Source organism: Podarcis gaigeae (assembly GCF_964106915.1).
Source record: "Podarcis gaigeae genome assembly, chromosome: 2".
NCBI classification, from domain to species: Eukaryota; Metazoa; Chordata; class Lepidosauria; order Squamata; family Lacertidae; genus Podarcis; species Podarcis gaigeae.
Window position 1 is genome coordinate 3,542,190 of NC_139679.1, and position 12,406 is coordinate 3,554,595.

At 42.3% G+C, this 12,406-nt stretch overlaps 1 protein-coding gene across 6 annotated transcripts in view; it reads left to right on the forward strand.

Annotated features, from left to right (window-relative positions):
- LRP1 (LDL receptor related protein 1) overlaps positions 1-12,406 on the forward strand; it is a 317,737-nt gene that overhangs the window by 21,452 nt on the left and 283,879 nt on the right. The gene's annotated exons all lie outside the window — the stretch shown is intronic.

A 12,406-nucleotide genomic window follows, 5' to 3' on the forward strand; every position in this document is an offset into this window, starting at 1 on the left:
GACACATCCACATAATAAGCAAGAGTATCTGCTGTGATCGGGAAGGAGGAGTGTGCTTCATTCCACTCACTTCTCATTGGCTGAGAGAAGGAAAGGGGCTGGCTCTTGGAAGAAGACTCTCTCCTACGCGATGTGGGCCAGAAGAGAGTTGAGCATTCTACACACATACAAAAAACGTTCTGAAAATGCTTTTTTAAAAAGCGTTTTTAAAAATACATTGAATCTTCCATGGGCTCACCATTGCTATCTAGTGTCACATTGTATATTGCACTTAAAACACACTTAAAACGTTTTATTTTCAGCTGTATAGCAGAGTCCTATGTCTCCTGGCAGTAGCCCAACATCTGCCTTGCTTTGGGCTGCATACAACTAATGTCTTACTCAGAGCAGAGCTTTTCAAATTAGTGATTTCCATTAATCATTCCATTAATTTAAATGAGACTACTTTGAGACTTGTGAGCCTACTTTGGATACAAACCAGTGTCTTGGGTCTCACCACTTTTTAAAAAAGGGATATAATGCTGAGTTCATAAATTTTCAATTTTTAAAATCATTTGAATTAACAAGCCAAATGAGCAACCTCTGCACCTGGCCAAGTCCTCTTGTGCCTTCTAGGGTTTTTTGTTTCAGCCGTGCTGTTCTTCTCTGGTGTCATATGGCCCTTGTTTTATAGCCACACTCTAGTATCATAGTGGAATCCTGTCACTCCACTTTCTTGTAGCATACCGCTCCTTGTGATGTGGAGCCTGGACCTGGAATCTGCTTTCCTGCTGCTCTGAGAATACACTCCTTTCTCTTGGGTGAAAGAAGCATTTATTTCAACAGACATATATATGTATTGGGGGGAGTAGAATTTCTGTCTGATCTCAAAGGTTCCAGAGAGACAGCAGCATTAAAACCATATTTCTTTCATTTGCTGTTTCACAGAAAACATGGGTGTATTTAAATCTCTGTCCTCTGCATTATGTGTGAGCTGCTGTAGGGTGCTTGACATACCCTTCAGTCTGCAGAGACAGCATAAATTGCACATATGCTGCTAAACATGAAAGGCATGCCAGGATGAAGCTGCTTATTTGCCCTCTTCTACTTAGGCTTTTTCCATTCCTGCCTTCTAAAACGGCTGTCCAAGCCCTGATGGGAAATAGGGGGAAAGAAATCCAGGGAAGAAGGAAATTAAGATTCCTTTAGTCCAGGGATGATTGTCAGGCAGTCTGTAGATCAGTTCCAGTGGTTACCAGTACTTTATCAGGCCTCCATATTCCTGCAGTTGGAGGAAATGTGGTGAATGGAGGATCACTTCCCAGGCCGCACTGTTTCTATGGCTTCTGCCTCCCTTTCCAAGCTGGGGATGTTTGGATTTGGCAGGGGCACTGTCAGCAGACTGGAGTCTGAAAGATTCCTGGCTGTACAATTGCCTGGTCAAATTCTTAGTTTGATTCTGTTTTAGCTAGGTGGGATTTTTAAGAGGGGATTTTTTTGCATCCTCAGCTAGATGATCACAGTACTCATTCTTTCTTTTATTGTACCGTGTCTCCTCTTCAGTTCCAAACAGTCATTCTTAACTGGTCCTATGGTGGAGAGTGTGAGTTTTGCTCCCTCTTGACTTTATGTATCAAATCTCACAGCAATCTCATTTTTGGAGTGGGCATCTGTTTTGAGAGTTTTGTTGCTAAATAGTTCCCCTCCCCCTTGCAATCTCCTACTGCTTGCATCAGAGTTGTACCTTTGCAAGACATTTAACTTTGTGCATTCTGCCGTTTATTATTTTTAACACCAGCAGCAACCCTCCATCCTCCTCTAAAAATTCTGCTTGCCATAATTTGGCTGCTTTGTTGGGAGAGGAGTTTAATTCCCACCCCCTACAATTTGGTAAAAGCTGAATACATAATTATTTACAGACCAAGTTTATGGTTCTTGTTTTTCCTGTTGATTTGCCTTTTTCAGCTACTTACGCCTAATACCACTTTGGCAGAGCACACTGTGCAACAGCAAATACTTTCTGCATTACAGCTAAGCTAAAAATTCTTGTTTTTGTCCTGTTTGCCTTTAAAGAAAAGTGGGGCAGGATGAAACTGCTTTCTAGAGCTGTTCTGCTGAGTCTTGCTTCAGTGCATAAGGAACTATTTTCCAGTGTTCCTGGCTGTCATAAATGCTCAATATAGAATAGAATAGAATTTTACTTTTTTTTTTTTGCCAAAGAAGTTAACAACAGTAACAGACAAGTTGCAGTCTTGCAAACTCTTGAATCCTTTCCTAACTTCATATCAGTAGTGTTACTCACAACCTTAAAAACTGCTTAAGAGTACAATCCTGTGGCTTTCTACTTAGAAACAAGTCTCACTGAGTACAATGGGGCTTGCCCCTAGATAAGTGTCTATAGGTTGCAGGGCTAAGACTTTCTAACATAGAAAGCAGAAAGCAGAGCTTTAATTTGGTTCAGGGATGTGTGCATCGCTTCACATCGAAAGGGGAAGTTAATTGAGTTTAAACTTGACTTTTCCAGACAAATCAATTAATGCAGCTAAATGATGTCACTATGCCAAAATTAAACAAAAGTGACAAGTTCTAAACCTAATTATTGTTGATGCTATCGGATGAGAATTGTTACAGTGCTCACATACATATTATGGTATGGTGACTATTAACTTAAAATACAACTTTCTTGTGTAAATAGGTGTCAGATAGCAACTATCCCTAGGTATCCCTAACTATCCCCTGGATCTGAGATGGGGAATCCATGGCCTTCCATTTGTTATTGGATTCCAACTCCCCTCAGCCTCAGCCAATCTGGTCAGTGATCAACTGTTCTATGAATACTAAAGGACTGACCACGTTGACCATACATTTTCCTTGCATGCCATAGTGAAACAACAGAACCATTGTATTGTTTATTTTTTATTGTTTATAGATCACCTCTTAGGACAGAGCCCTTCCAAGGTAACTTTCAACAATCTAGAACAATATTTAAGATGCAGCCAATTTAAAATCAGAAAGCACATTCACTGATAAATGACAGAATAATTAGGACCATAGGAAGCTGTCTTATACTGAGTCAGACCATTAGTCTAACTGTATTGTCTATGCAGTGGTACATCAGGTTAAGTACTTAATTGGTTCAGGAAGTCCGTTCTTAACCTGAAGCGTTCTTAACCAGAAGTGCACTTTCCCATTGAAAGTAATGGAAAAGTGGATTGATCCATTCCAGACAATGAAAAACACCCCCTAAAACAGCAATTCAACATGAATTTAACTGTCTAATGAGAACATTGATCCATAAAATGAAGGCAATAATCAATATACTGTACTATAAAATAAATAAGACAGTACTGTAGATGAAAAAATTAACTTTTCTTTTTTTCTTACATGCACTGATGATTGTTTGGATGGGGGGCTTTTATCCATTTTTGCAGTCACACAGTCAACCAATAGCTGAATCCCAAACCCCACACAATCCCTAAAACAATGTCAGAAGGTAGAGTCCCCCAGAAGTCCCCCAAACGAAGGAGCAAAGCAGAGGCAAAGGCACAAGGCAGACACACATAAACAAATCCCCAAATCCCTTGCAGAATCCCAAAATTTTACACTCCCCCCCTCCCACAGGGTAGGTGGGCTTACCTGGCTAGGTGCCACCCATCTTGTTACGGCTGGGGATGGGGCAAGGGTTGGTAAAGGGCTTGTCAGCCCAGGCTCACTTTTGTTTTCTTAACAGCTTCACTGCTCTTGGTCTTCGTTAGGGAAGTGTTCCTTACCTAGCTTTGGGGCTGGGATGCGACCTGCTGGGCATCCTGCAGATGTCGGGGCCTGGCTCCAGGCAGTTGTGAAGGCCTCGGAGAGCTCTCGCGGTTGGAGCCCAGTTGCAGAGCCTCCACAGGCCCAATGGATGTCCGGACTTGGCTCTGGCCAGCAGCGAGGCCTCCAAGAGCTTGGAACATTCACTTCCGGGTTAAAACTGTTCATAACCCAAAAAAACTTAACCCAAGGTGTTCGTAACCAGAGGTACCACTGTGCCAGCCTTTATCATCCTTGGGTTCCCAGGTACTTTTGAACTACAATTCCCACCATCCCTGACCTCTACCCCTGCTGTCTAGAAATGATGGGACTTGTAGTTCAACAAAATCTGGGTTGGGAATTGTTGAGAAAGGCTGGTCTGTACTGACTGTCAGTAGTTCTCCAGGGTTTCAGAGAGGAGATATTCCTGGCTCTACGTGGAGATGCCATGGAATGAACCTGAGACCATCTGCATGCAAAGTGGATGCTCTTCTGCTGACCCACAGCCATTGATGGGTCCTAATTATAACAGTAACCAGTAAAAGACATTGAAACACTCAGCTCAGTGTTGACTATTACGTATGTATGTGGGATTGCTCACTGTGAAAGTACTGAGGCTGTGATAAGCTATTCTTTAATATTCCTGAGAATTATGTAGGTTGGTGCTGCAGTCTTCAAAATGGTTCTTGTCATGCAAAGCTGGTGTTTTTGCTTCTTTGGGGGGGGGGGGAAGGGGGAGAACTGGCTTGAATGTTCTCTAGAGCAGGTGTGGGGAACCTCTGGCCCTCCCTGAGGAGCTGTGCATATTTTGCAGATTGAGCCAGACCCATTCTTCGGTGTGCCAAGCAGATGAGCACAATTAGCGATACCCCCCTTTTTTTGTATACAACCCCAGAGCAAAACAAGTCTGGCAATTCCGGCAAGTGGAGAAGTCAACTTCAGTCAAAAGGACTGACTTGAGAAGTCGCAGTTTCCTTTTCGGAAGCTGTAGATGGAAGCTTCTGTAGAACATGCTGGATAGTAGCAGCCCAGTTTTGCTGCTCTGTGCTTGACTCCAGCTCCCTTGTTTTATTATGGCCTGCTAGGAAAATTGTTGTTTTAACGTGTCCAATAGCTCTTTGAAGCCCATCAATCTAGTCCATTTACTTAATTCCATGCAGGGCTTTGTTCCCCGAGCGCTGTTTTAGACATCTGAGATTGGCTTAGTGAATAACGAGTTTGGATAATGGATTTGAACAGCAGCTTATTGTGTCTGGTGGAACAGTCAAACAAGTGTATCTTTTTGCCTCTTTTCATTTGGTGGCAAGTGGGCTTGTGCCAAGAACAGTTGTAGCGTTCTACCTGTTAACAAATCCCTCTTAGGGTTACTGGTGCCTAATGAAGCTGTGCTGATTATAATGATGAATAAATCAAAGCCAGGATTTATCTTCCCTTACCACACCCCATGGCCCATTTTGTTTCAGTTTAGGTTCTCAGGCATTTTACAGCATTGACGCTGTAAAAATGTATTAAGCTTCCAGAGAAGGCAGTTTCTTAGTGCTTTGGGGGGAAAGTGCCTGGTTCTGTGATTGTTCAACAAAGAGACAGACAGACACCCCACAGATTCAGGGTTACTGTGAGGAAGGGATGAAATGGAAGTGTGAGAGAGAGTTTTGCCCAGTTGAAAAGCTTCAGCTATCCAAGCTTGATTGATGACACGAGAAGGCTTTTTCCGTTTTCCTGACTAATAATTCCTGCCTTTTATGTGATCTTTCACACAATATAATTTTACTGCTGGAAACCTAGTGGAAATTTAGTGCTCATTTCCATGCTAATTGCTTCCAGGAAAAAAAATTCATTTGCAACCCAATTTACTTGGAAAAACATGGGAATTTTGCACTGTAATTTTTCATGTAATGAAATTTAGGGCGGCATCCCAGTGTACAGTTCTTTCCTGCCTTTTGAAATTTAGCATGATATGGCAGTCTTATTGATCAGAAAGCCACAGTTCCATAACACAGCAGGTACTGCAGTGTAAAAGAAATGTTAGAAAGCAGGACAGAAGTGCTAGCATTATAACAACAACAACAACAACCTAACCTAACACAATAAATTCCACATCTGAATGCAGTCGTAGGCTCCTTGAGGAAAGGGCTGGTCTAGGCCTTTGAGAAGCCATATTGGGCCTATATTGGAAGGCTTAAGAGGCAGCTTTTTTGAACTGCCTAAAAAAGTTGAAGGGCACAATGAAAAGATAAATGGAGTGAATTGGGACCCCCCTGTTAAGGCCCTTATCAGGATTGTTTGCTCAATGCAGAAGCCTCTGCTATGCCACCTGACATCTGCAGGCAGGCTTTAGGTTTTTGGATTGAATTACTTGAAGCAACAGGAATGTTTAAAGCCCTGAAAATAGAAGTGCATTTCCCAAGGTTCCTACTGCTTTCCTGGCAGTCTGTTTAGTCTCAGTGATCAAAAGTTCTTGCAATAACAAGGGAATGTATCTTTGTCTCCCCTCAACGGGACAAATGTGGCCATGCTAAGTAGTAAAAAGCAATAGGCTTGAGGAACCTTTGGCCCTCCAGATGTTGCTGAACTACCACTCCTAGCAGCCCTGGCGGCAGGACCAGGAATTATGGGAGTTGCCGCAGGATCCCCACACCTGTGATAGAGGAATCTCCTCAGTTCCAGCACAGCCAGTTAATTTCTCTCAATTTTCCTTTTGAGGGGAGTGGAGACTTGCAATCGAATGGTGGATTTTTCAAAAATGTAGTAATCTTTAAGAATAAATTTTGCTAGTGGGTGACGGGTGGGGAGGAAAGGAGACTTGAAACCTCGTTGTAGAGTGACAAAGATGAAAACAAGATGCTTACTCTTCCACCTTGCAGTAGAAATAGCAGCTTATTTCTACTTTTTGTGCTAAAACTTGCTCTGCCCACAAAAAGTATGTGGGTGTAACTTTGGACTTCTGGAAAAAACGAGTGTAACTTAGGGCTCCTGAGAAGAGCTAAAGGCAGGTTGATTTTGAGCTTTTGTCCGTTTGAGGTACCATCCTTCTCCCGCCTACTTTGATTTTCCTTATCCTTTTGGGGCATAAATCCTGTCTCAGGACTCATGTCCAGAGGTTCCTAGTATCCTCCAAACTCATTTTCTTTTGTTTTCACTTTACTTTTTTATTGTTTAGAAAAGGAAGCACTCCATTTTAAATTGCTTCCTGTCCCAAAGGCTCTGTGCTCCTGCTACAGGATGTGAAAAGTGTGAATATCTTTGCGTTTGGAAGCAAGCACCTTACTTTGTTCTAGCTCCCAAACTTCCTCAAGCATCAGAGTATAATAACTATGGGTGATATTCAACTAAGTTTTACTCAGAGTACGCTCGCTGAAATGAATTAGCATGACTTAGCTCCATTAATTTTAATGGTCTACTCTGGGTAAACCTTAGTTGAATATCCCTCCAGTACGTTATTACTTTGATCAACTAATTCCATGCTAGCCAGTGCTTCCATACTACATGGACTTGAGTAAGATGCCTTTTTGCATTTCTTATACATTGTGCCTTAGAAGTATATATACATGTGAGTGGGTCTTCTATAATTGTAGAATTGTAGAGTTGAAATAAATGTCGTTGACTTTTTTTTTAGTATCCAAATGATCCAAACTCAAACTTCTTATGTTGCCCATAGGGCAAATACTAACTTTTGATTCAATATTTGTATTCTGCTTTCTGAACTGTGTTGAGCTCAAATTTTATTTATTTATTCATTCATTCATTCATTCATTCATTCATTCATTTATTTTACCCTGCCCATTTGGCTGGGTTTCCCCAGCTACTCTGGGCAGCTCCCAACCGAATGTTAAAAATACCACACAGCATTAAACATTAAAAACTTCCCTAGTATAGCAGCTTTTAAAAGTAGCAAACTTTTCTATCAATCTAATCATCTCAAAACCACAATGACATATAAATGAATACACTTGGGGTGTATGGGGTTCAAATGGCAGGGACAAGTTGTTGTTTTTAAGCCTCTCTTTGTCTTTCTTGCCTGCTCCCCACCCCCAACCAACTCCATGGCTGTTTTAAATTGTAAATATCCTATTTTTTATTTGTGTGTGTGTCATGTCTAGTCTAACCTTGGTAGACTACTTGGTTTTGGCCAACCCTATGTATTTTTCTGCTTGTGGGATGAATTTTTCATCTCTGGGTCAGTGCATTTCTTGAACACATTAAGCTGCCTTGTGCCAACTCAGATCATTGGTCCACCTAGCTTAGTGTTATATTCTGTATAGGCTGGCAGCAGCTTTCCAGGATTTGGGAGAGAAGACTTTGCAGTCTTACCTGGAGATGGGAGGGATTGAACCTGGGGCCTTGTCACTGAGCCATGGCCTGTTCCTGAAAACATAGTGTACAGGCTGTCCTGCTCCAGTCCAGGCATGTCATTAATAACTGTTTCTAATGCTACTTGTGGTATCTCTGCTACGCAGTGGCCATCCATTATGGCTCTACTACATTACATACCCATCTTAATTGTAGTTCACCCTCTATAAGGGACACATTATGTGCATTGCTCCGGGAAATTCTCTGTATTCAGGCACATTTGTGCTGCAGTGCATAAATTAGCAAAGTAGTCTCTCTTTTTCCTTAAGTTGTCATCTGTTACACTAAAGACATTTTTAAGATTTTTATATTCAATGGAAGTGATTTCATCAGATCATTATGATTCCTTCCTCACACATTAAACTTTGTGATTGATGTATTTTGTCTCTGTGTGCGTGTATCATCATCATCATCATCATCATTATCATGTTTGAGATGGAAGATAAATACTTACTAAAAAACAAACAAATGCTGCCTTAAACCCTAAACTAGGCCTAGTTTTCTCCAGCCAGGCGATTCTGTTTTTAGACAAGCAGGTAATTGGTCTCATAGCAGAATAGTGCTGGTGTGAATGCCAAGAACGATAGGGTAATGTCTGACTTCTGTGTTCCAGACCAGACATAACTGTACCAGATCTCTCTTTAATCATTTTTACTAGTTATAAACAGATGGGACATTTCATGGTGCCAAATAATTCTTTCTCTTTTTCAAATGGTTGCTAAAGTGTTGTTGTTGTTGTTGTTGTTGTTGTTGTTGTTGAACAAAACAGAAGTTTATTTCCCTTCTCACAGGTATGAAATTCTTGTGTAGGGGAAATGTGGTTGATTTGCTCCTGTTTTTAAACTTAGTGCTTCAGGTCTGATTCTTCTGTTCATTTTTGGATCAGCTGATCACCTCAGTAGTTGAATTTAGTGAACATTTTCATACAATGCATATTTTCTTATGGATGCAGGGCTAAGGCTTAACGGTTTAAGGACAGGAGAGCAGACCAGAAACCCAATACTGTAGTGGAAGTGGATAGGAAAAAAATATATTTTGGGAGGTAAACTGCTAGGCGGCAGACGGCTCTGCACACCCCACCTCTACGACTCTTTTTACTGTTTAAATCAAACCAGAGGCTCCCCGACATTTGAAAAGGGGCTCATTGGGTTTTGCTTTGCGAGAGAGGCTTGGTGGATGTGATTGTCAAAGTTATTTTTCTTGATCTTGGGAAGGAAGTTCCCCAGGATAGATAGGTAAATTGGTCATTCTTCTTGGTCCTGGTTAGGCTTCATCTGGAGAACTCTGGTGTGGCATTCAATGGAAGTTTTACTCACAGCAGACCTATTGAAATTAGTGGACCTGACTTAGTCAAGTTCATTTATTTCAGTGTGTCTAGTCTGAGTAAATCTTAGCTGAATACCTCCCTCTGTTCAGTTTTGGGCCTTGTCCATTTAAAGACTGTAGAGATAGATTGTTGGAGAGGAGGTGTGACTGGAAAGCAACAAAGGTAATAAAAAGGTTGAAATGTGAGAGCCTTGAATGAAGAGGAAAGCCGGTGGGGGGGGGAATGGGCATGTTCAGACCTGAGGAGGAGAAATAGTAGTTTTCAAATGGGCTTAAGCTACAGGAAGGAAGATTGAAGCTAAGTATTAGGGAAAGTCTTTCTGACTATGAGATTATGCTGGGGAGCATGTTCTCAAGGTTGGTTTTAAAAGCTTTAACAATTGAAGAGTTTAAAGAGAAGCTGGAGAAATACCTGCTTGGGATGATTAAGTTATGGCTAATCTAGCTTCAGTGCAGCAGGAGCCAGCAACTAGATCACAGGTTTTCAAACTTTGCCCTAGTGAGCCAAGTTTTGATCCTTTCCAGTGTTACTGGAGACAAAGTGAATACAGTACATGGATGAGCTAGTGGCAGAAAGGTTGAGTGGCCATCTGTCATGTATGATCTAGCTGAGATTTCTGCATTGCAGGGGGTCGGATTAGATGGCCCTCAGGTTCGTTCCAGCTCTACAATTCAATGATTCTGTGATCTGTGTCCTGGTAAACCAGGGCCGTTCTATACATAATGCAGAATAAGGTGGTAGAATTGTGGACTGTACCATTTCTGGTCACAGAGGTTGTGAATATTCCGAGTATGTGTAAATCTCCCTGCTTGTGATAAATTAGCACATCAAAGAGAGAGTAGGAGCTGTTCTCAATCTTTCCTTAAGATATATTCCTTAAGACATACTGTATACAAGCAGGTTTTTTTGAGGGAGCAGGAATAAGAGAGGTTGCACCTGACACCTTTCCCTAACGTTCTAGTTTTCTTCTTTCATTGAGCTTTTTTGTTGAGATATTAAAAAATGTTATCCCCTCACATTCAGGCTGTAAGCTAGCCCTATTAATTTGAGTAGCTCTATTCTGAACCAGTATGCCATGCTCCCCTCCCCTCCCGCATTACAAATTCACGCGACCCTTTTACGATCACCAGAGTGCCTTCCAGGAAGGTGCCTGACGATTATAAAAAGGTTGTGCCAGAGCAGAGGCACTTTGGCACAACCCTGTTATGATAGTCAGGCAAGTTCTTGGAGGGTTCTTTGCCAGTAGTCAAAGGGTTGCACCAAAGTGTGGGATATAAAGATAGAGCAGTCGAGTCCAACATTGCCTGTTTGCTAGAATGGGAACACAGAGGATGTGGCTTCAAACAGTCAAACCTGTGGGAGCCACCTCCCTCTGAGTGCGACCAGGTAGATGGGCATGACCCAAATAAAAGGGCTGGGCGCTCAGCCATCTGTCTCTCTCACTCTCTTGGCTCTTCGCCTGCTCTTCACCTGCACATGGTTGATGTAGGCCCATGTTTAATTTAATCTTCAAATGTACCTGTAACTGCAACTTAAGCCTGCCTTCAGATTGCTGCTGAATGTTGTGGGGTGTAAGGGACAGTGATTACATGCTCAATCCCCTCCTTTTCTAGGAGAGATTGTTTATGATCGCCAGGCAGATCCTGGAGGGCGCTTTGCCAGTAGTCAAAGGGTTGTGCCAAAGCACCTCTGGGAGGCTGTGCCTGCCGCCCCGGGAAGCGGTGAGGAGGCAGCGCCAGGCAAAGCTGTGAGGTGGGGAGCAAGCGAGTGGCCGGGATGGGTGGGGGTGTAAGCAGGCAAGCAGCAGCAGGCGCAGTGCCTACCAGACCCTTCCCCCAAGAAATAAAGCACTGATTCTGAGTAAAGCCAGAATATACCCCCTGCATGTGTAGAGCAAGCCTAAGAGAGGTAACAGCCACATGGGCTCATGAGGGTGGAAAATCTAAGTGGCCTCCTTGACAATTGTCTAATAAAATGGACTGCTTTGTTTCCTGATGGCCTAGTCAAGACAGATACAATCTAGGCTGAGGAGAGCTATGTCAGTATGCCTGCTGCGCCTTTTTAGAGAAGCTCTTGACACATTTGAGGACCAGGCATTTTCAGTATGAGGTCATTTAGTTGACTGCCTCTCCACCCCAATCCATTCAAAAATAGTTTTTAAATTTGACTAGAACTCTTAATTATTCAAAGCACTGGGCTAGAATAGCCTTTTAGTCCTGAATGTGATGTGGATTCAGATTTCTGATCACCAGAGTATGGCTTGGCAATCAAGAGTGTCCTGTGGGCTGCTGAACTGTCTTTGGGATGATGGTGAGCAGCAGACATTGTAGGCTGCAAACAACTTCCCCTGATGGCCGTGAGATTTGAGGAGAGGTGGTAGGCCAAGCTTGAAGCCCTTTCATGTGTACAATTATCAGAAGCTTGAAGGACAGGGTTCCTGCATTTCTGATAGTTTTACAGAATAGGTTTTTTTTTAATAAGTGCAGCTTGTTCTCCAGGGATGAGAAAAGCTGTGCCTTCTGCAATTTGCTCTTCTACTATACATCTGGGAAACGTACAGGAATCTTATTCTCCTTTGCATATGTTTACCCTAGATACTATTTGATGTGGCACATAAACATATTGTATCTCCAAAATAAGTGAAATGTCTATTTATCCCTGATGGTTTTGATCTCTGATAGCTGGAAACAATTGCTTGACCTTAGTGAAGCTTGCAAGTTATGAGAGTACAGCTGCTGCTTCTTCCCCCTCCCTGTAATACGCCTTCATATCCCCAGTAAAATAAAAACTGAAGGGTGCTGAGATCAATGGACCACTTTAGCAAACGGGAAATGGCTGTGGAGGCAAAACTGTGTGCAAGCCAATGCTTACAGGGAATATGGGAAACAGGAAGTTTTGTCCTGTTAAGAGATCATTTGACCCTGGTGCACTTTCTGCCTGATTTTTATAGTACTCTCTGTA